Source organism: Physeter macrocephalus, chromosome 11 (assembly GCF_002837175.3).
Source record: "Physeter macrocephalus isolate SW-GA chromosome 11, ASM283717v5, whole genome shotgun sequence".
Taxonomy (NCBI): Eukaryota; Metazoa; Chordata; class Mammalia; order Artiodactyla; family Physeteridae; genus Physeter; species Physeter macrocephalus.
Genome location: NC_041224.1, coordinates 12,743,446 through 12,764,950, shown reverse-complemented (window position 1 = coordinate 12,764,950; position 21,505 = coordinate 12,743,446).

Sequence of the window (21,505 nt, the reverse complement as noted above, 5' to 3'; positions counted from 1 at the left end):
TCTTTGTTAAACATTTCTTGCATCTTCTCGATCTTTGCCTCCATTCTTTTTCTGATCATCTTCACTATCATTATTCTGAATTCTTTTTCTAGAAGGTTGCCTATCTCCACTTCATTTAGTTGTTTTTCTGGGGTTTTATCTTGTTCCTTCATCTGGTACATAGTCTTCTGCCTTTTCATCTTGTCTGTCTTTCTGAGAATGTGGTTTTTATTCCACAGTCTGCAGGATTGTAGTTTTTCTTGCTTCTGCTGTCTGCCCTCTGGTGGGTGAGGGTATCTAAGAGGCTTGTGCAAGTTTCCTAATCCTATTAATTTTTTTTTTAAACACACCTTTCCTGGGGGCAAGGAAGCAACCAATTTTGCCACCATAGAGAGCTATGGTGATTTGAAGTTACACAGCCAGATTGAGAAATGCCAGTTAAGGATTCCCTGTTAGAGCGACTTCCCTGGTGGCGCAGTTCTTAAGAATCTGACTGTCAGTGCGGGGGACACAGGTTCGAGCCCTGGTCTGGGAAGATCCCATATGCTGTAGAGCAACTAAGCCCGTGCACCGCAACTAGTGAGCCTGCGCTCTAGAGTCCGTGAGGCACAACTACTGAGCCCGTGTGCCCCAACTACTGAAGCCTGCGCACCTAGAGCCCATGCTCCACAACAAGAGAAGCCACCTCGGTGAGAAGCCCTTGCACCACAATGAGGAGTAGCCCTGCTTGCCACAACTAGGGAAAGCCTGCGTGCAGCAATGAAGACCCAAAGCAGCCAAAAATAAGTAAATAAATAAATTTATTAAAAAAATAAGATTTCCTGTTATTCAGTTGCTCTATGTTCAAGTATTCAATTGTCATTTCTTAGTCATAACACTGGCTCACAACAATATTCAAGAAAACTCGTTTTGCAAATGAAATGTTAAAATAGATGATATTAAACCTATCAGCTCACAGAGCTGGCAATTTTTTTTTTAATTTATTTATTTTTGGCTGCGTTGGGTCGTCATTGCTGCATGCGGGCTTTCTCTAGTTGCGGTGAGCGGAGGCTACTCTTTGTTGCAGTGTGCAGGCTTCTCATTGCTGTGGCTTCTCTTGTTGCAGAGCACAGGCTCTAGGCACGCAGGCTTCAGTAGTTGTGGCACGTGGGCTCAGTAGTTGTGGCTCTCGGGCTTAGTTGCTCTGTGGCATGTGGGATCTTCCCGGACCAGGGCTCAAACCCATGTCCCCTGCATTGGCAGGCAGATTCTTAACCACTGCGCCACCAGGGAAGCCCAATTTTTTTTTTTTGAGTGAATGAAATTAGCAAGCTTCCCTGCTCACCTTTTCAAATTAAAACAGAGCTTAGGGAGTTCCATGGCAGTCCAGTGGTTAGGACTCGGCACTTTCACTGCCTTGGCCCAGGTTCAATCCCTGGTCGGGGAAATAAGGTCCCTCAAGCCATGAGGTGTGGCCAAAAAAATAAAAATAAATAAAACAGGGCTTAGATTCAAGGCAGAAGTGAATTGTAACCTTTTCATAGACCTTCCAGATCCAAACACTAGACACAGATGTGGCAAGAGTCTTGGTGGGACCTAATCTCTACATACCTTCAGCTTGGGGCTCTGGGTGGTCAGAGTTGACTCCAGGATTCTTATTTTGAAGTAGGACTCCATGTCCTCTGGATGAATGGGGATGGGGCTTTGGGTCCTTTGATTAAAATCTCTGGATATCAAGATTCAGTTTGGCAGCTGAATCCCAAACGGGTTCCTACCCCCGACCTTTGGTCTCGGCACTGGAACTTCAGTTTCCAGGTTGACATCCTTCTCTCCCTTAAGCTTTAGTCTTGGTTTTCCTGTTTCCCACAGTCACTGGTAGGACACTTCCTGCTCTGGTCAACCCTTCAAAATCCAACTTCTGACTCCAGCTTCTGGCCAGTGACAGGCAGTTCCACCTTGTCTCCATGAGGGGACGGTCTGATTTCCTGGGTGTCAGGCTCTCTGTCCCATCCTGGGCACATGGAGACTGTCAAGAAAACCTTGCATGCATCGCTGACCTCCCAGACTTATGTTCATAGCACTGAGACTAACTGAACGACACTTAATGGTGATTGCCGAAGTCTCAACCTCTCCCAATAAGATTAAAGAAAATAAAACCCACCTAAGCTTTATAAGGTGAGTATTAAAAATGTACAGTGTCTTATGGCATAGACAGACAAAATATCAGGAAGTGTGTACAGCAATATTGCCTTTCTTTTTAGCCAAAATATTCAAACACAAGTGGTATTTCCATCATCAGCCACCTGGTTAGTGGCCGTCTGAACAGGCTGAACCTATTCAAAGATGTCAGGCAACCCAAAGAAGGGGAATACAGAAAGGACAAACAAAGAAAAATGTCCAAGAGCAGAGAATCAAGCCAATTTACACTTTCAGATAATATTTAAGCTGTTTCTCTATGTTTTGAAGTTTTGCCTTGTCTTATATACAACCAGACTGCCATTAGATGATAAAGGCGGTTAAAAGCAAACATCTCTGTATTTAGGTAAAAACTGAAGCCTTTTCCATCAGGAGTCCATCCCTGGTCTTTAAAAACACAAAACATCAGAGTGCATCAGGAGACTGAGAATCTGGCCTTGGCCTGCCAGTGTTCGACACTGACCAAGTCAAATGACCTCTAAGGGATTTTTTTTTTCCCAGCAGAAAACAGTATTTTATGTTAATCTGTAAGGACCTTTTTGGCTCTAAAATTCATGCCTCAGTGTCATGACCGTGAAACGCTGCCTGAAACACTGCCCTCTGAGTGCTCTGTGTGCTTCCGAGAGCCGAGTGCAAGTTCAAAAGTACCCAGCTTCACAATCTGGCCCAACGTGGCTCAACCTGAATACTTCCCCTAAGGAGGCTTCCCAAGACCCCCACAGAAAGCCACTTGGAGCAAGCCTCACAACCCTCTTTTGCTTTCCTCCCCACCTCTTGGGAAGCCCATTCGGGGAGAGAACTCCCTCCAGAATCCCTTATTGAGAAGGCCCTGGCTTCCGGCCTCTCAGCTCGGGAACTCCGTGTCCCCATTTTCAAGGCCCAACTTGCCACTTTGGCCCACTGCCTTTGGCTTCCATTCCTGCTCAGGGAAACTGGAAATTGTCTAAAATCATGTGAGGAAAACTGGCCCCTTATCACAGGCCCCCCCCCACAGGCAGGAGGAAAAGGCTAGAATCCTCACCTCACCAGAGCCACCCGAGCCAGAGGGTTTTCTTTGCTTTCCGTTTATTTTGTGTTTCTCTGTGGTTTTAAGCCTTGCGTTTCATTCCAATGTGATCAGCGGTGTGTCTGCCTCCTCCATTCTTCCCAGCCCACGTTTCTCACATTTGTGGGTGGTGTCTAAGGCCCAGTGTCCCGCCATCCCCAGCCAGATGAGGTTCTCAGGAGAAGCCCTCACAGTCATTAGGGAGGAAGGTCTGAATCTACATCTGAGCATGGCGAAGGATGGAGAAATCCGGTTTAGAGATGGAGAGAATCCTCTTAGCAAACAAGGAGGCAAGAAGCCCTTTCCACACGTTGTTACCATACTTTCCACTCAGTCTCCCTTTCCAGCCCCTCCTCCCCTCGTGTCAAGCTGCCTACTGAGGATGCTCTCTGTTGATCCATAAGCTCTTCGCCTGCCAGGGAAGGGGCTCCAGCCCAATAGGACCTAGGGCTAGGGGATCCCTGGCATTCGCTGACTTCTCAAGGTCATTTCCTCCCAATGGCCTGAGCTCTGAACCACGAACATTGCAGTTAAATTCAACACCAAGGGAACACATCATGACGTGCCAGGTTTTGAATGGCACCCAATTCTGCCATCCCAGGTCACTCAGCCAACACCTGACCTGCCCGCCAACTCAGCTCCCAGCAGCAGGACCCTGGGTCCTGTCAATCACTTTTTCTGGTGTTCTAACTGAAGGGACCTCTTTGACAGCCTGGAGCCCTAAATTTCAAACCAGTTAGAATGCTCTAAGAATTTGAAATTGTGGATCCCCTGAAAGGAAATCAACCCTGTTGGGTTCCTAGTCTCAGGATGTTCAGTCTAAGGGATAAAGATGAAAAGTGGCCCTTGCTTGAAACTCCATTTGTAGGGACTTAACCAATGAGGGCTACATTAACTTATTTCTAGATTTCCTCTCCAGTTTACCCCATTCCTCTAACTTACAAATCATTTCCAAATCAAGGTTTAATTTCTTCCCCACTCTACTGTCCCCAACACCTAGGGGGTCTCCATCTTCCCCAGTGGGCTATGAAACTAAAGCTCAGAATATGGCTTTAAATCAGTTAGTAATTTTTTTTCCAAGACAGTTGACCCCTGAACAGTGCAGGGGGTTAATCCACGTATATAGTCAGCCCTCCATGTCCATGATTCCTCCACATCTGTGGATTGAACCATCTGCGAATCGTGTAGTTCTACATTTACTCTTGAAAAATACCCATATAAAAGTGAACCCAGTGCAGTTTAAGCCCACTTCATTCAAGGGTCAGCTGGAAAACATTTACCTAAGGTCACCATATTCAACGTGAAAATTCAACAATCTCCCCACATTCATACAAGTCTACATCTTAGCTGCTAAACAGCTTTAAACATGTTTATCCATATAACCTTTTATTGAAATAAGTAAGTAGGGCCAGACTGCATTTTCTTAGGAACGTAAATGAAGGCACAAAAAAGCAGCATACTTTGAGATATTTCACGAATGAGATGGGGGAAAGAATCCCGCCTGGCCCCAGGCCTGGAGTTTGACAGGGGTCATGCGGTTTCCAGGTGACCACGTGACTGTGTAGTCTGCAGCTCGATCGTGGAGCTCTGCGCCTGGCCCAGTAAACCCATCAATTTCATCCTGTCTGACAAATGTTACAAAGGAGACCTGCAGCAAGGACAGCGGGGGGCAATCTTTATTTTCTGCTGTTTTGCATTTAATTCTGTGTTCTCAGGATGAAATGCATGGATTTCTTTTCTCTAGTTAATCTCAGCTGTGCTGTTAGAACTCTCCCCTTTCTCTCTGTACTTTGGTTTACTTGGTGCATCAGGTGGGGGAGACATGGGCATCTCGCAGGGTCCGAGCCATTTCAGGGTGTGCTGAGCACCTGGCCTGGGCCATCGATCGCCTGGCATTGATCTGTGGGTGTTCAGAAAGCATAAACCCAAAGCCACTATCAAAGTAAACTATTTCCTTGAGGAAGTGGGGTTTTTCAGCTTTTATAAACTCAGGTCAAGAATCTGAATTTACTGCTCATAACGTTCTTCACGCTTCTTTCAAAATATACAAACAGCTCATACAGCTCAATATCAAAAAAACAAGCAACCCAATCAAAAACTGGGCAGAAGATCTAAATAGACTTTTCTCCAAAGAAGACATATGGATGGCCAAAAAGCACATGAAAAGATGCTCAACACAGCTAATTATTAGAGAAATGCAAATCAAAACTGCAATGAGGTATCACCTCACACCAGCCAGAATGACCATCATCAAAAAGTCTACAAATAATTAATGCTGGAGAGGGTGTGGAGAAAAGGGAACCTCCTACACTGTTGGTGAGAATGCAAATTGGTGCAGCCACTATGGGACACAGTATGGAGGTTCCTTAAAAAACTAAAAAGAGAGCTACCTTATGATCCTGCAATCTCACTCCTGGGCACATACCCAGGAAAAAAATCACAATTCGAAAAGATACAGGCACCCTAATGTTCACAGCAGCATTATTTACAGTAGCCAAGACACGGAAGCAACCTAAATGTCCATCGACAGATGAATGGATAAAGAAGATGCGTGTATATGCAGTGGAATATTACTCAGCCATAAAAAAGAATGAAATAATGCCATCTGAAGCAACATGGATGGACCTAGAGATTATCATACTCAGTGAAGTAAGCCAGACAAGGATAAGTATCTTATGATATTGCTTATATGAAAAGAAAGAAAGAAAGAAAGAAAAGAAGGAAGGAAGGAAGGAAGGAAGAAGGGAGGGAGGGAGGAAGGAAGGAAGGAAGGAAGGAAGGAAGGAATGGAAGGAAGGAAGGAAAGAAAGAAAGGGAAAGAAAGAAAGGACACAAATGAACTTATTTCCAAAACAGAAAGAGACTCACAGACATAGAGAACAAACTTATGGTTACCAAAGGGGAAACAGGGGTAAGGGATAGGATAAATTAGGAGGTTGGGATTAACATATACATACTGCTATATATAAAATAGACAACCAACAAGGACCTACTATATAGCACAGGGAACTCTACTCAACATTTTCTGATGGCCTTTGGGGGAAGAGAATCTGAAGAAGAAAATATATTGGGTCGGCCAAAAAGTTCCCGAATGAACTTTTTGGCCAACCCCATATATATGACTGAATCACTGTGCTGTACACCTGAAACGACCATGATATTGTATATCAACTATACTTCAATTCCAAAAAAAGAAAGAGACAGTTACTCATCTAGTCAAACTGAATCCCCTTCACTGTGATTTAGAATCATCGAACCAGGCTGTTCTGAGTTTGGAATGGTCGATGGTAACGGTGGTAATGATGATAAGACGTGGGGGTTTACTAGATGCTAGAGTTTACGTGCATTATCTCCTTGATCCTCACGACTCTACGAGAAACAGAGTGTCCATTATCTCCCCCATTTTGAAGAAACTGAGGGTCAAAAATGAAGTCACTTGTTCAAGACGACACAATCTTCCAACCCAGGTCTGCCTGACTCAAGCCCCCGTGAGTAACCACGACACATTCTCGCCATCCAGTGTGTGTCCCACACTTTACAGATGAGGAAACTGGAGCCCACAGGGGTGAACGGCCCGATATCACCATGATAATTGGTGGTCGGGTGAGCAGACCACCCCGGGCTCCTGACAGCTCTTTACCTATCTTGAGTAGAATTTGACCCTCTGGGGACATAACTGGTCATTTATTTTTTAAGGACAACACTGCCTGGGATGGGGGAGTGCAACGTGGTGCTGGGACAAAGCAGAGGGGGAAGGGAGGGAGCCGCCTGCGCTCCCTGCAGCCCAGGCTGGTGGAGAAGCATCACGATGACCCCCGCTCCTGACGGGTTGGCCTTATTCCACCCCGACCACGCACGTTATGAGACTGCTTACGCCTCAGCCCCACCAGGGTCAAGCCCACCATCTAAGTGACTCGTATGTATAAACAACGTCACCTAAATTTACCCAAATCAATTTTTAAATTAAAAAAAAAAAGAATCCTTTTCAAACAGCTCCAGATTTAGCTGTGAAAGTAAGTGGATCCATTCTCTCCTCCCTTTCCTGCCAGACTGGGCTCCCAGGGAGGTGTTTCAAAAGGTCTAGGCCCATGTATTGAGATTCTGAAAGGCGTGTGAATTGTGGAGAACTTGCAGGCCATTCTCACGCCTCATCTGAGATCTACTGAGTTAGAAATTGCAAGTTTTGAACTCCTGCTGATAACCAAGTGCAAACTACTTTCTAGAATTTTATTTTTCTTACGGGCTGAACTGTGTTCCCTCAAATTCATACGTGGAAGTCCTCAGTCCCAGGACCTCAGAACGTGACGGTATTCGGAGACAGGGCCTTTAAAGAGGTAGGGAAGTGAGAATGAGGCCACTGGGGTGGGCCCTATTCCAGTACACCTGGTGAGCTCTTAAGAAGAGGAGATGAGAAGACAGACACACACAGAGGGATGACCGTGTGAAGATGCCTGGGGAAGACGGCCGCCTACAAGGGAAGGAGAGAGGCTGCAGAAGAAACCTCCTCTGCTTGATCTTAGGCTCCTAGCCTCCAGGACTGTGAGACCATGAATTTCTGTTGTTTGAATATCACCCAGTCTGGGGTAAAATACACATAACATGAAATTGACCATTTAAATCACTTCTAAGTCTACAGCCCAGCGGCATTTAAGGGCATTCACAATGTCATACAACCATCGCCACCATCCACCCCCAGAACTTCCTCATCTTCCCCAGTGGAAACTCTGTACCCATTAAATGCGAACTCTCCATTTTAATCTACTCTTAACCATGCCTGTTCTGAGCCATGATAACCTCTTCTGACTTGATTTCAACCCAGACATAGCAGACTCATACAGAGACACGTAGGAACAAGCTAGTCAGTAAATTAAATATGTGTGAAGGCATTTATGAGGGGCTGGCAAGTGCCCTTTTTAAAGGTAGGGGCTTGCTCTAGACCGTGATCCCAAGAAGCTCACAGATTGCTAAGCCAACTCTCTTGCTTACAGACAAGATAAACTAGCAACTTTGATTCATCTATCCTTCCAGAAGGCTCAGAAGTCTCCAGGCAAACACTCTAATAAAATGAGTAATCACCTTTGCTTTGGCTGTGAGGAAGCAGCAACAGCTCAGCAGATTAAACAGCGGTAGGCGAGACGGGGAAACGAATGCATTCTAATACAGTTCTGTCACAGGCTTCCAAAGAGATGCTCTTTAGTTACTCCGAATGCTAAACGGAGTTCAATGGAGCTAAACGTGCAGGAAGCCTCCAGGACACACACCAAAAAATGCAGAAATAAACTATATAAAGGAACTGAGACTCAACAGAGCTCAGATTCCAGGTCCCATATGAACTTTGTAACTGGAAAGATACAGGTTTGATGAGAACCCGTCTGGAAAGAGATGCGTGCAAGTTTGCTCATCAATTATCAATCATTTAGCTGAGGTGAGAATTAGAAATCAGGGTCCTCCAAGCAAAAACTTACACACACAACCTCCTCCCTTCTCTCTCCTGCTCTCAGAGAGATCTTATCAGACAGGCTGGAAGGTCCTCCTTCCCTTCCCTTCCTGGGACTGTTGGGTCAGGAAACACTGCTTACGCCGAAGCTACAACCAGAAAAAGCAGTTGCTTGGGGCTTGCCCTAACACCAAAGTGCATCCCTCCAGAAAGGATTGTGAAGGCCAAAGTCCAGACAGCATTGCCACTGGACACTTAGAGTTGTGTCCTCAAAGGACATCACTGTCTCTTGTGAGTTCCAGGCAAGAGCCTGAAGCTCCAACTCACAAATAGGAAGGGATTATCAAACAGCAGCGTCTGCAGAGAGCAGCACTTGCTAAACGTCATTCACAAGTTCTCCTCCAACCGTAATTCTCAGCTAAATCTCCCATCTTCAGATTCGGATTCCTAGCAGGAGGTGACTTTAACTTCGCAAGATTTCAGGGTTCGAATGGCTTTAAATCAGAATGACCTCTGCCAAAATTTGCAACTGTTAAAGCAGAAGAGTTCGAATCGGTAATGGTCGGAAAGTTGATAACTGAAAAGAAATAAGGCTGGATATAAAATATTTAACACACCTAATTACAGACTTATATCATTGCTCTACCCTATATATTTCTATATCCATGGTAAAGATGAAAAGACTGAAAAAAAAACCAAAAAACCTTTAACCAACCAGATAGACTAAGAAATAAATTCAAGAATGGAAGATTTTTAGATTTCAGATTTGGCCCATGTACTGGCATTCAAAACTCCTGAATATTTATTTTCTCTTGGGTTCACATCCATTTACTCACGGCCTCATAATTACAAGAACTCCTTTGATTCTGTGTAGTGTTGACCTTCTACTATTTATTTGTAATACATGTTGTTTCAACAAGTTTGCTTATCTCGTGAATAATCCTTGTAGGTCATGGAATCTGAGCTCTAATTTTAAAAACACGCGAGTACCTGTTTTGGAATCAGATAGAATAGTGATTAATTCTGGGCAAGTTTCTTAACCTCTGGAATAATAACTAAAAATAGTTATACTTCATTGAGCACCTATACTGGGCCAAGGGCTGAACACAGATCAACTCAGTTGATCCTTCAACAACCTTTTGATAAGTATGCTATTATTACTACCAGTTTGCTGGTTGGAGGGGTTAAGTAACTGGTTCATGGTCAAACAAAAACTAGTAAGTAAGGAGTTGTTATCTAAACCCAAACAGTCCAAGTATACTATTATACTGCTCTGAGTCTTAGTTATCTCAACTGTTAAATATGAGCAAAAATACTCAACTCATAGGATCGTCGTAAAAGTTAAATGAGGTTACATGGGTAACCAATACCACAGAGGCTGACGTAAAGTAGGTACTCAATAAAATCAGGTTGCTGATCTTGTATACCTTCCTAAGGCGCCCCAAATTGTCACTATGCATATCGCCGTTGAATAAACTCTACTTACTTGAACTTAATGTACGTATGCCAAATCACACCTTTAGATAGTGATGGTGGTGACCGAAATATACAGCACCAAAAAAAACAATTATAAAATACTGTTGCAGAGCTAAACACATCGGCAATAAAATAGGTGTAGTGATGGCAAAACTTGTGCTATGCCATACGCACTTCTGCAGTACTTATTCTAGATGTTTGTGTGGTGGTAATGTATCTCCAGTCCTCATTTCTGCCTTCTCTTCCTGGAAAACTCCTATTCATCCTTCAAGGCCCTTCTCAAAAGTATCTTCCTCTGGGGAGCCTTCTCTTACATCCACAGCAGAAGGGAGCTGCCTTCTCCTCTGCACTACTATGGAGCTCCCCTAGACGGTACTCGAGAGTGAGGACTGCACTTAGGAAATATTTGATACCCAGGTTCAACATGGGGCTTGAGATATGGAAGGTACACAGTAATTGTTTATTTAATGAAGGAATACTTTGAACGTGCTGACTTAAAATTCCTAATAATCTGAAGAGTTGAGGTACTGTAAAGCAGGGTTTAATATGTTTTAAGTATTGCAAAGTCTAACGTTCATTTGACTTCCTACATTAGAATGAGCGATGCACTTCCCAGTAAGGCCACAGTGAGGGGTCAGACTTGGGGCAATGAGCAGAGCACACTATGGACCCCCGAAGCGAATCCCTCCAGCAGGACTCCCCCAGCTCACGTGCCTAATTTCCATATTTGCGTTCTTGGGTCTGGGCCCAATTCTTGTCTTCACAAAGCCCACTGTAGGCTTCAGTGTCCCACTGGGGCTACAACCGGTAGACTCCTGCAGCTCCCAATATCCTAGACATGAGACAAGACATGGGTGGAAAACACTAGTCTGAATAGCGAGGTTCAACCGAAGGGAACGTCGGAGGCTTCAAGATTGGTTCTCCCTTTAACTCAAATGGAGTTTTACAAAACTCCACGTTAGACAGCACCCACCCCTGTAGCACGTGGGATGTAGAATCCTACCTGTTCCCATCACTGCCTTGGTGTCGTGGAAAGAGGGCAGCTTCAGAGTGGCTCTGGTCTGTCCCCTCACAGACACGCTTTCTGTGAGATGGAAGCAAGTTACTCAACTTATCTGACCATCTGTAAAACGGGATCATAATACATCTCGAGGCTGTTGTGAGGATTATAGAAAGTACTACATGTGAAGCACCTACCACAGGACATGGCACTGAATATGCACAATAAATACCTGCTCCCTGGCTCTTCTCTTGAGCCCAACACCAGCTTCCCCTGAAAAGTAATGACCCTCTCGTCTCAAGGTTTAAGATCATGGATCAGTGCCAGCTGACTGGCAGTCAATAGATCAGAAGCTCCGCTGGCCTCAAGGGCCAGTAAACTAATCAAATGGTGGTGATGATGTTCTGGTCTGGGTTGGGAAATACTAGTTGCCTGCATATTTATTCAAGAACGCAAAATGGCGGATCTGCGTGAGAACTTTAAAGTTCCTAAAATATCCCAGCCGTGTAACACAACATGTGGACCATTAGAATTCTCCTCATGCGTGATGGTACTAATTTAAAACCAGAAATTGCCCTTCCTATTTTGCTTTGCAAAGCTTTGGCATTCTCAGCTAAGCCCCAGTTCCTCTTGGACTCAGCAAATGGATTTGTACTTGGCTGCCTGAGAAAAGGAACTGCAGATTCTCGCTAGATATTTCTTTGCTCTTTTAGAAACACAGTCAAAAAGAGAAAGAAAGGATAGGATAGCTTTGGAGTCTATTCTCACTCAACTAGCTCCTGTCTCTTAAATGAAAGCGTGGGCGGGCCCAGACCTCTGTGTTCCTCAGCCACGAGGTCGAGTCTCCAGGCTGAAGGAGCCTTGAAGGCTCCGCCTCTTCCCATCGGAAGCCTTCGGCTCAAATTCCATTATTCATATACATGCTGCTCTCTCTTAAGTAATGGCTTGAGGAAAAACGTGCCAGTAAAACTGAAATTGCTATGATGGGGAAAGAGCTACGGGAAGAGAAACATACCTCCCAGTTCCCCAGTGAGGCTGAGTCCCTAATAACCCCCCGCAGTCAGGCAGCTGTGTTTCCCAGCACAAGGCCAGGTGCACGCCTGCCTGGAAGGCAGAAGCCACTTTCATTGCAAAGGGAAGGCACCGTCCTTCCCCAGCATGGGGAGGATGGAGAGCCCTCGATCTGCTCTGCACAAATGAAACCTAAAAAAGTAACCCTTCAAACAATCAGATCGGTTTGGAGGCTGGGAGGGGGTGGGAGGAGACCACGTCCACGTGGGGAAGTTCGCCAAGGACTTTCAGGGGCAGGGATGTAGTTGCCCGCACGGTGGGACCATTGAAAGCCTCGAAATAGTGGCAGTCCCACGGCCCCCCGTGAAGCAATAGAAACAGCATATTTCCATTCTCACAAAGAGTGTTTCAAGTTGCTTCTGGGATTCTGTACTGTTAGGGTCAATCTTTAATAAAATTGCAAAGCAGGCAAAGTTTATCTTCTAGCTTCACCTACCAGTGTCCCAATTTCTCTTCTTGTCACCATCTTATTCTCTGATACGCCCCCTCTATGACACATTCATGCTCTCAGATGGCCATCAGGTCACCCCTGCTGCAGGGCAGGCTGGCCATCAAGATCAGGATGTCCCTCTTCTGAGTTTCTACAGTGTGTGTGTGTGTGTGTGTGTGTGTGTGTGTGTGTGTGTGTGGCGTGTGTGTGGTGTGTGTGTGTGTGGTGTGTGTGTGATGTGTGTGTGTGTGGTGTGTGTGTGGTGTGTGTGTGTGTGTAGACAGAGATCCTGCTACACACAAAGCTTTCTTATGTATATTGCCCCAGCCTGCAAGGTCCTAAAGGGAGAAGGCTCTATTTCCTTTCTTTTTATATCCCCTGACCTTAGGGTTGGTTTTCACACTTACTGAATATGTTTTTAAAGCAGTTGAATAAATTGATTAAGATACCAGTGATAACACCTTCAGTATCTTTCTCTCAGACATATAAACATTGTAAAAGAGATTACAGAGGATCAGAAGATCTTTAGGATCCAAGGAGTGAGCTATCAGTCAGAGGGGGCAGGATACCTCACCCAACACCCTCTCAGGCTCCACAGTATTGGTAGATACCAACAACTCTTATAAATAACACAGTTCCTATCATAAAGATATTTGACCTTTTACCAGTGAAGAAACAAGGTGCCTCTTCACCAATGCCCATATTCCTTTCTTGTTACACATCACCGCCCACCCCCCCCCGCCATTAAAGAAGTATTCTCAACCTTCTTAAGGCTTTCCTCTCAGCCAGCTCTTGAGGTCTCTTTTGCAAAAAACAGGCAAATGGAAAAAAACGGTAAATATCAGGTTTCAGAAAAATAGGATGTTAAGACAATAATTCTTACTCAATTTCTTTTAAACTCAGTTTCCTCATCTGTCAAATGGAAATAATGAGAGCTACCTCACAGTGTCTTGGGTCCTAAAATGTGTGAAATATATGCAAAATGCCTAGCACAATGCCTGGCACAGAGGAAGTCAATAAAAGGTATCTATTACTAGCAGTGAAATTGGTTTTGGACTCCATGGTAAATAACTGACACTTTAGGAATGTGAGATTTATTCACAGCAAGTTGGGAAGAGAAATAAAGTGAAAAAACTGGATTGTGATCTTTTACACTCAAACGTTACTTCCTGATGTTGGCATAGGGTATGAGAAACAGGCCAACTGAACAGAAGAGAATGCTCAGAAATATGCCCATGGGCAAAAATGTATATATGGAGATTTTACTTATCACAGAAGAGCACTGGAGATGAGTGGGAAAAGGACAGACAATTCAATGAAAACAATTCGACTGCATATCTTCCTTCTTACCTACACAAACATAAGTCCCGGTAGATTTTATTCAACTCCACAGGGAAAATGAGAAAACTTTAGAAGAAGTAAAAGTTATCTTTATGACCTCCAGGTAGAATTTCTTAAACACACAAATGTGTCACCCATAGAGAAAAGATTCATAAGTTTGACTACCTTAGAGTCAAGAATTTCTGCTCACTAAAAGCTATTACCTTAATAAGAAAAAGACAAACAGTTGATAGAAAAATGTGCGAAAGAACAGGAATTTTATAGAAGAGGAAACTCAAATGTCCAGTGAACAAAAGTGCCCTATTTCACAAACTGGGGCAAGAACAAAAATCATTTCACGCTTAGAGTTAGATTATCATTTCACAGCTTCAGGTTGGCAATTTTAAGTTTTCATGAAGATGTAGACAGGCCAGGTAATGCTTGCCCATGGCATTAGAGGTTAGAGGTTAAATTAGTGCAACTTTGTTGAAAACATTTTGCATTACACACGTGTTTACTCTAAGCCCCAACAAATCCATTCTTTGGTATACACCCTTGAGAAACTCTCGAGCGTGTGCACCAGGAAACACGTTCAGGAATGTCCAAGCAGCACCGTCATCCTAGCAGAAATCTAGAAACAATCCAGAGGCTCATCAACAGTCTAATGAATAAATAAATGATGGCATATTCATAATTAAACATTATATCCATGTGAACGAATCTCAAAGATCCTGTCAAGTTAAAGAAGAAATGCAGAGAAGAATACATACAGGATAATTTCATCTCTATAACATTCAAAAACAGGCAAAAATAAATGTATTGTTTGGGGATAGTGACACAGTGCGACCACCAAGAGGAGCAATGGAGCAATTAACGTAAAATGCAGGGTGGTACCTCCACGTGGGGTGGGAGAGGGTGCAGACAGGCGGGGGGCCCAGGACTTCTAAGTGCTGTTGATATTCTGTTAGCTGTTCACAGTGAAGTGTACACTGATGTTTATTTCATTCTTCTTCTTTAGAATGGACATACATTTTTATATATTCTTTCGTATGTATGACCTATCTCCTACGTTTTTGTTTTTTGTTTTTTTTTTTGCGGTACGCGGGCCTCTCACCGCTGCGGCCTCTCCCGTTGCGGAGCACAGGCTCCGGACGCGCAGGCTCAGCGGCCACGGCTCACGGGCCCAGCCGCTCCGCGGCACGTGGGATCCTCCCGGACCGGGGCACGAACCCGCGTCCCCTGCATCGGCAGGCGGACTCCCAACCACTGCGCCACGAGGGAAGCCCTATCTCCTACGTTTTAATTTAAAAATAGGCAATCTTTGCTTTAACCCATCCGTGATGCTAAAAGTCAGGACCTTGAGGACTAGAAGTTCAAATGGCGTGGACTAATAAAAAAGGGACAAGTACAAACATTAGGCGTCCTCCACGTCCTCCACATAAAATAATAAGGGCTTGCCTGTGGCTTTGCAGTAAATGCAGTATCCCTGCCAAGTACTGCAATCCGTAGCTCAGCGACCCTTGATAGAGGCATGATTACCACGGTCTCTTCATCCGTAGTGAAACCTGGCACCAGATTCAGGCAGATTCAAATGGACAAACCAGTGAAATGGAGGGCTTTAGTATCTTTCCAAAAAAAGCCTAATAAAGGCATAAAGGTTTTTTTCTCTACCACAGTGAGTACATCCTGCATCGCGTTAACCTACTGACACTATTTGTAATGGCAAAGAAAGGTCACCGAAGCCTAAATCTGCTTGGCAAAATTCTCCACCACAGTCTTCTAAAAAACACAAGCTTGATTAAATATCAGCTCCCATCTTATTTCCAAGAAGGCCACGCAAAGGTTACGATGGGCTCAGGTGTGCTGAGCTCGGCTATTATTCTGTCCCTCATTTGCACAGCATCTGCCCTCTGTATCACTCAGCACATCTACTTCAGGGTCTCACATTAATTCTCTATCTACCCTAGCAGCATGGGGATGGGGTAAACCGGGGTCTCCACTTTTTGTAAATGGAGATACTAGAGCCAGACAAAGACAAAGCATTTTTAGTACTGGCAGACCTTGTTTTATTGCGCTTTGCGGGTACTGCGATTTTTACAAATTGTGTACATTTGCGGCAACCCTGCATCAAGCAAGTCTACAGGCGCCATTTGCTCACTTCATGTCTCTGAGTCACATTTTGATCATTCTCGTAATATTTCAAACTTTTTCATTATGATTATACCTGTTAGGGTGATCTGTAATCAGAGATCTTTGATGTTACTGTTACTACTCCCTGAAGGCGCGGATGACGGTGAGCAATTTTTAGCAATAACGTATTTTTAAATTAAGGTACATACTTTTTTTTAGATACAATGCTAGTGCACACTTAATAGACTACAGTTCAGTGTAAACATCACTTTTACATGTACTGGGAAACAAAATTCGTGAGACTTGTTTTATCGCGATATTCACTTTATTGCGGTGGTTCGGAACCAAACACTAGTATCTCCAAGGTCTGCCTATAATGAGATTAATTCTCTCCCTCCTTAAAGTAGTGATTCTGAGGAGGGTCAGCCTCTATAAACTTGGGCTTTGGGACAAGTTTACATGGAGCGGAAGAGATGATGAGAGCCCCACATCGACATGATGTGACCCTTCCAGGTTACCTGAAGGGCTGAGCCCACTGAGATGGCTTTAGGCCACATTTCCCTCTGTGTGGATTTACCATAGCTGCCGAAACTCTAACTTCCACCAAAGATCTAATTCACTGGGAAGCTCTAATTTGCTAAAAAGTCAAGTGATTCAAAAACCATACATCAAGAGGAAAATATAGACTAATTTCATTTCTGTTTTGCTTTTTGAGGTACAAAGAATAAGCCCATTGTAGTTTCTCTGACCCCATATATTTCTTGAACTTTCTATGTCAGTTTCTGCTGCCTCAGTCTCTCCATTCTTCCCAGTTCCAGACCAAGGAATCTGCTGCACCCAGATCACATTTTGTGGGAGGCCCATCAGGGTCATACGTCAAAGGCACTGTCTAAATTCTGGGCTACCCCTTGTCCAATGTGCCGGGGTGAGAAGAGATGGGGAGGGGGTACAGCATATAAAATAAGGCTGCGGCAGGGGCTATGGATGGACAGCCTTCCCTTACAAGAAGTTTGGGAGAGGGAGGTGGGCAGGAAATACAGAAATTTTAGTTTAACACACATTTTAAAGAGTAAAATTTACTGCTTAATGTCAAAAGCTTCTGCAAATACTAAAATTACATAAATCCAATAGCATAAGCTTTTAAAAAGCTCTATTATCTCAAAAATAGTTTCAGAAAACAGGATGCAGCAGTCTAAACCTGTTTGAAATAAACATAATGAAAAAACAATCCTTTTGGAAGTGGTGAGGCATGATACAGTTCTCTTTGCCTAAGCACTTCGTTAAGAAAATTTTTCCCAATGACTGTTTCTATCTTTTTAATTACTTAACAAGAACTGTCTTTATGGCTATAAGATAAAATGCCAAAGTGAGTCACCTGGCGTGACAGGGCAACTACTGTAGTCATAACTCACATCCTGCTCCCACCAGAAGAAAAATGGAGCCGAGGACCCGGTGATGTACACAAGGTCATAAACACTTGTTGGATGAGGATATTTCCTGTAAAGGCCTTTGGCCAAGGCAATAAAATTCTGGCCTGACCTGACAAGGCTACTCACAGGCAGGAACAGGCAGACTGAAAAACAGGGGCTGGTGCTCAAAAGAAAGAACTGATCTTAGTCTCTTGCTCCAAGATGTGGGTGCAGCGTGTCCCCTGACCTGCACCAGAAACTCTCTGCCTCCTCACGTCCTGTTTGTCTTCTCAGAAAGGCCTTCCCGTCCTTGCCTTGTCAGGCTTAGGCCATCCAGAGGCCACTTTTCTGACCCCCAAGCATTTGTTATCAGCCTCCATCTGCCCTTGGGTATCAGCAAGATCCATCTCCCTACATCATCTGTAACATTCAGAGGATCACAGACATACCAGCAAAATGGGTTAGTAGCTCTAGCTGCTCATTAACATAAAATGCTAATGTGGAGACCACAGGAGAGGAGCGACCAAATGCCTAATGCCAAAGGGGGATTAACGCATGAATTCCTGTCTATCTGCTCATTTACTTTCTTGGGAGTCATCACCATGAATTACAACCACTCTCCTCGCTGACTTGGCTCCCTCTTGGGCATCTCTCCATCACAGGAGCCTCCTTTCTTACAGCCTGGTCTTCATTACCGTCCCAGAGAGGAAGAGCAAGGGAGAAGAAAGCTAATGCAACTTTGTCCTCCCAAGTATCTTCCTGTCCTAAAATTAATGGTGGAAATACGTAGCCTGGATGCCCCCTTCCTTATTTCTGTGCCACGGCAGACATAATTGGTCAATCACAGAGCTCTCTGTCTCTCTCTCTCTCTCTGAGCCTGAATACTCCATAGTTCTTCTTATCACAGTGCTGCAGGCATCCTGGAACAACTGAACAGAAATATCCCACAAGAGGAAACCTATTTGTCATCTCCCCCTTAACTCCACCAGCTACAGTTCTGCCAGATCCAGAGAAGCCCAGCTCTCCATAGGCTCTTTTCAGATGCTATTTTTCTAAATTTGTTTCCTTAGAAAAGAGGATATAAAGAAGACTATGCAAATCACTCAGGCTTCCATTTTAAGAAATCATACTCAGAGCAAGAGGGAAGAATGTAGTGAAGGATACACCACTTCTAAGGTGCATATGAGTGTCAAGCTGTTATAGACCCACCAGGGGAGAAGGAGCACCTTATCATAGGCTTGAACAAGCTCCACCACCTGTACCTTCCACCTTTATTCCTACAGCTCCAATCATATCACTGAGTCCAGCAGGGCAGGATTACAGCCCAGAAGGGAGGCTGACCAGTCGTGGATGAATGATGACACAAAGTAGAAGTATTTGTGTTGGGCTCTTGAGATCTAAAACGCTGAGATCTTAGTATCGATTCTCCTACAAACTAGTAACTGATGTTATCTCTCTGGTTTCCTCAGCTCTAAAATGAGAGACATAAACTGGATCAGGAACTAGTATGCACCAAGGGCCAAGCCCAACCCAATGCCTGTTTTTATAAATAAAGTTTTATTAAAACACAGGCACCGTCACTCATTCACGTATTAGCTAAGATTGCTGTCATGCCACCAAGACAGAATAGAGCTGTTGCAACAGTTAACTTATGTCCCACAAAGCCCTAAATATTTTAGGCTCTGTGGGACATAATATTTCTGTTTGGTCCATTTTTATGGTTTCTTTTTTTTACTAAAGTTCTCATTTTATTTCATGCTTTGATTTCCTGATTTTGTTTGTTTGCCATCTGTGTTTTCTTGCCTTCAGGTAGTAGTGGATAGGAGCAGGTGGGTTAAGAGAAGGCAGGCCAACCCCTGCACTATATCATAACTGCCAAGCTCAAATGCCTGCATGAATCAGACAAGGAACAGAAATTGGGGAAGTACACCAGGTTTAAGGAAATTATTGGATCCACTCATAAACTGGGCATCAACTATTCTCTGATTGGCTGTATCGGTGTTATTAGCAGACTTTATAGGGACAAGCGCTTCAAAAATGGGTAGGGACAGCAGAACAAAGGTCTATGAATGGAGGAACATGCCAGGAGGACGGGGAGGAGCCACTGGGAGCAAAGTGTGCGCGTGAAGACATTCAAATGAGGCTGGGAAGCAAGCTGGGACCATACCGGGAAAGGCTACAACTGCCCGACTGAACAAGGGGAAGCCTGGGTTGTTCGGATGATAAAGGGGTGTGCCGAGACCAATTTTAGGAGGGAATTATCTAAGGTATTGGGGAAAAGGGGCATTCTCTGTAGGATGACCTACTGCTCCCATTTGCCCAGTCTCCTGGGTGGTAGGACTCTCAGTGCTTAAACTGGGACAGTCTTGGGAAACCAGACATTTGTTCAGCCTTGTAGAAACAAGGAGATCTGTCTAGAAGCGATTCCTGTAGTCCAGACACAAGGTGACAAAACTCCTAAGCTAAGGAACCTGTAATCCATTCTGTTCTGATAGACAACTTCCTGCCAAAGTTTCCGTGGAAAGGAATGGCCTCCTCTTCTCTGCTTATGCCTTGCTCCAGGTGCATTCTAACCATGACCTTTTAGCAGCAAAACCTTATCCTGAAGGACTACACTGATTTGTAGGCATATGGCTGGCCAGTGGAGAAGCTAATGGGTAGTGAGCTGTGGAGAGGAGGGAGGGCAAGCTGAGAGCTGCTAATAATAATAAAGGCCCCCATGAAGAAGTACTTGTTATGGCCCAGAACTTCACTTGGTATTTATAAGAACCCAGTCAATATAAGTATTATTTTCACCCCATTTTTCAAGTGAGGTAGCTGAAGAGGTCGAGTATTACCCAGTGTCACACAGCTATTAAGTGTGAGAGCCAGAATTTAAGTTGAGAGTTGCCCTAACCTCCACTCCTGCAGGACACCGTACCTCCCCAACTCCAGTCACCCCCTCATCTGTCCTTGTGGGGTCCTGGCCATAAGCACCAACGTCCACCTCCCGAGAATGGCATGGGCTGTTTTAGACAAGACACGTCAACGGCCAGAAAAGAGCCAATAGCCTGAAGGGAATTCGGAGGAGAGTCACGTGTATAATTAAGGTCTGAGAATGACTGATCTGTCAGGAAAGATTGGAAGAATTCAGTATGTGTGGTTTGGCTAAGCTGAGGCCAAGGGAGAAGGAGGAGGCTGTGGGTGGGGAGGAGAAAGAAAGCAAAGCCATCATAGAATGGGTGGACTTTCTGCTCAGGACAGCACAAGGAAGCATGGCTGAGGGAAAGGCAAGAAAGTGGAAGCGCACAGGGAAGCCTCTAGAAGGATCTTCCAAGGAACAAACTGTGCCCCAGAATTCAGAAAGGAACCTAGCTAGATAACCACCCTGTGTGATGTAACCCAGAAAGATCTACTTGACAAGGTTGCTGAATGTATAAAAGCTCTGGTTTCCCTCTTTCCAAGTGGGACGCATTTCCTTAGCAAAGCACAAAATTCAAGGTCCTTCCGTGTCTCTCCAGCCTTCGGATCATCCCCAGGTCTCTCGTTTGTGACACTGAACTGCTGAAAGCTACCCCCGAGTCAATTCTCAATTACACAAAAGACAGCAGGCCTGGAGACGTGGAGGGTTAACCCAAGCACCACACTGTGCCGGCCCCTGACTCAAGCGCTGCATAAACAGTCTTTTAGTCACCTGTCCAAGATCACATAAGTGGTTAGCCTGTCTCCAAGTATTTTTTTTTTTTAATTCCAGGCCCTGATCTCTACTTATTTGTTTCTTAGGTAATTTTATGAGTCCAGCACTGTGCTAAAATCTGGGCCTGTATGGGTGATCAAGGCAGGCTCCATCCCTGCCCTCACAAGATGCATAATCCAATGAGGGAAACAGAGATTCATGTGATACTTACTCAAATCATTGATGTAAGATGGTGTGAAATATTATGAAGGAAAAGAATGTGGTGTGTATGAGACCACAAAACAAAAGGACAGCCCTGGGCTTCCCTGGTGGCGCAGTGGTTGAGAGTCCGCCTGCCGATGCAGGGGACGCGGGTTC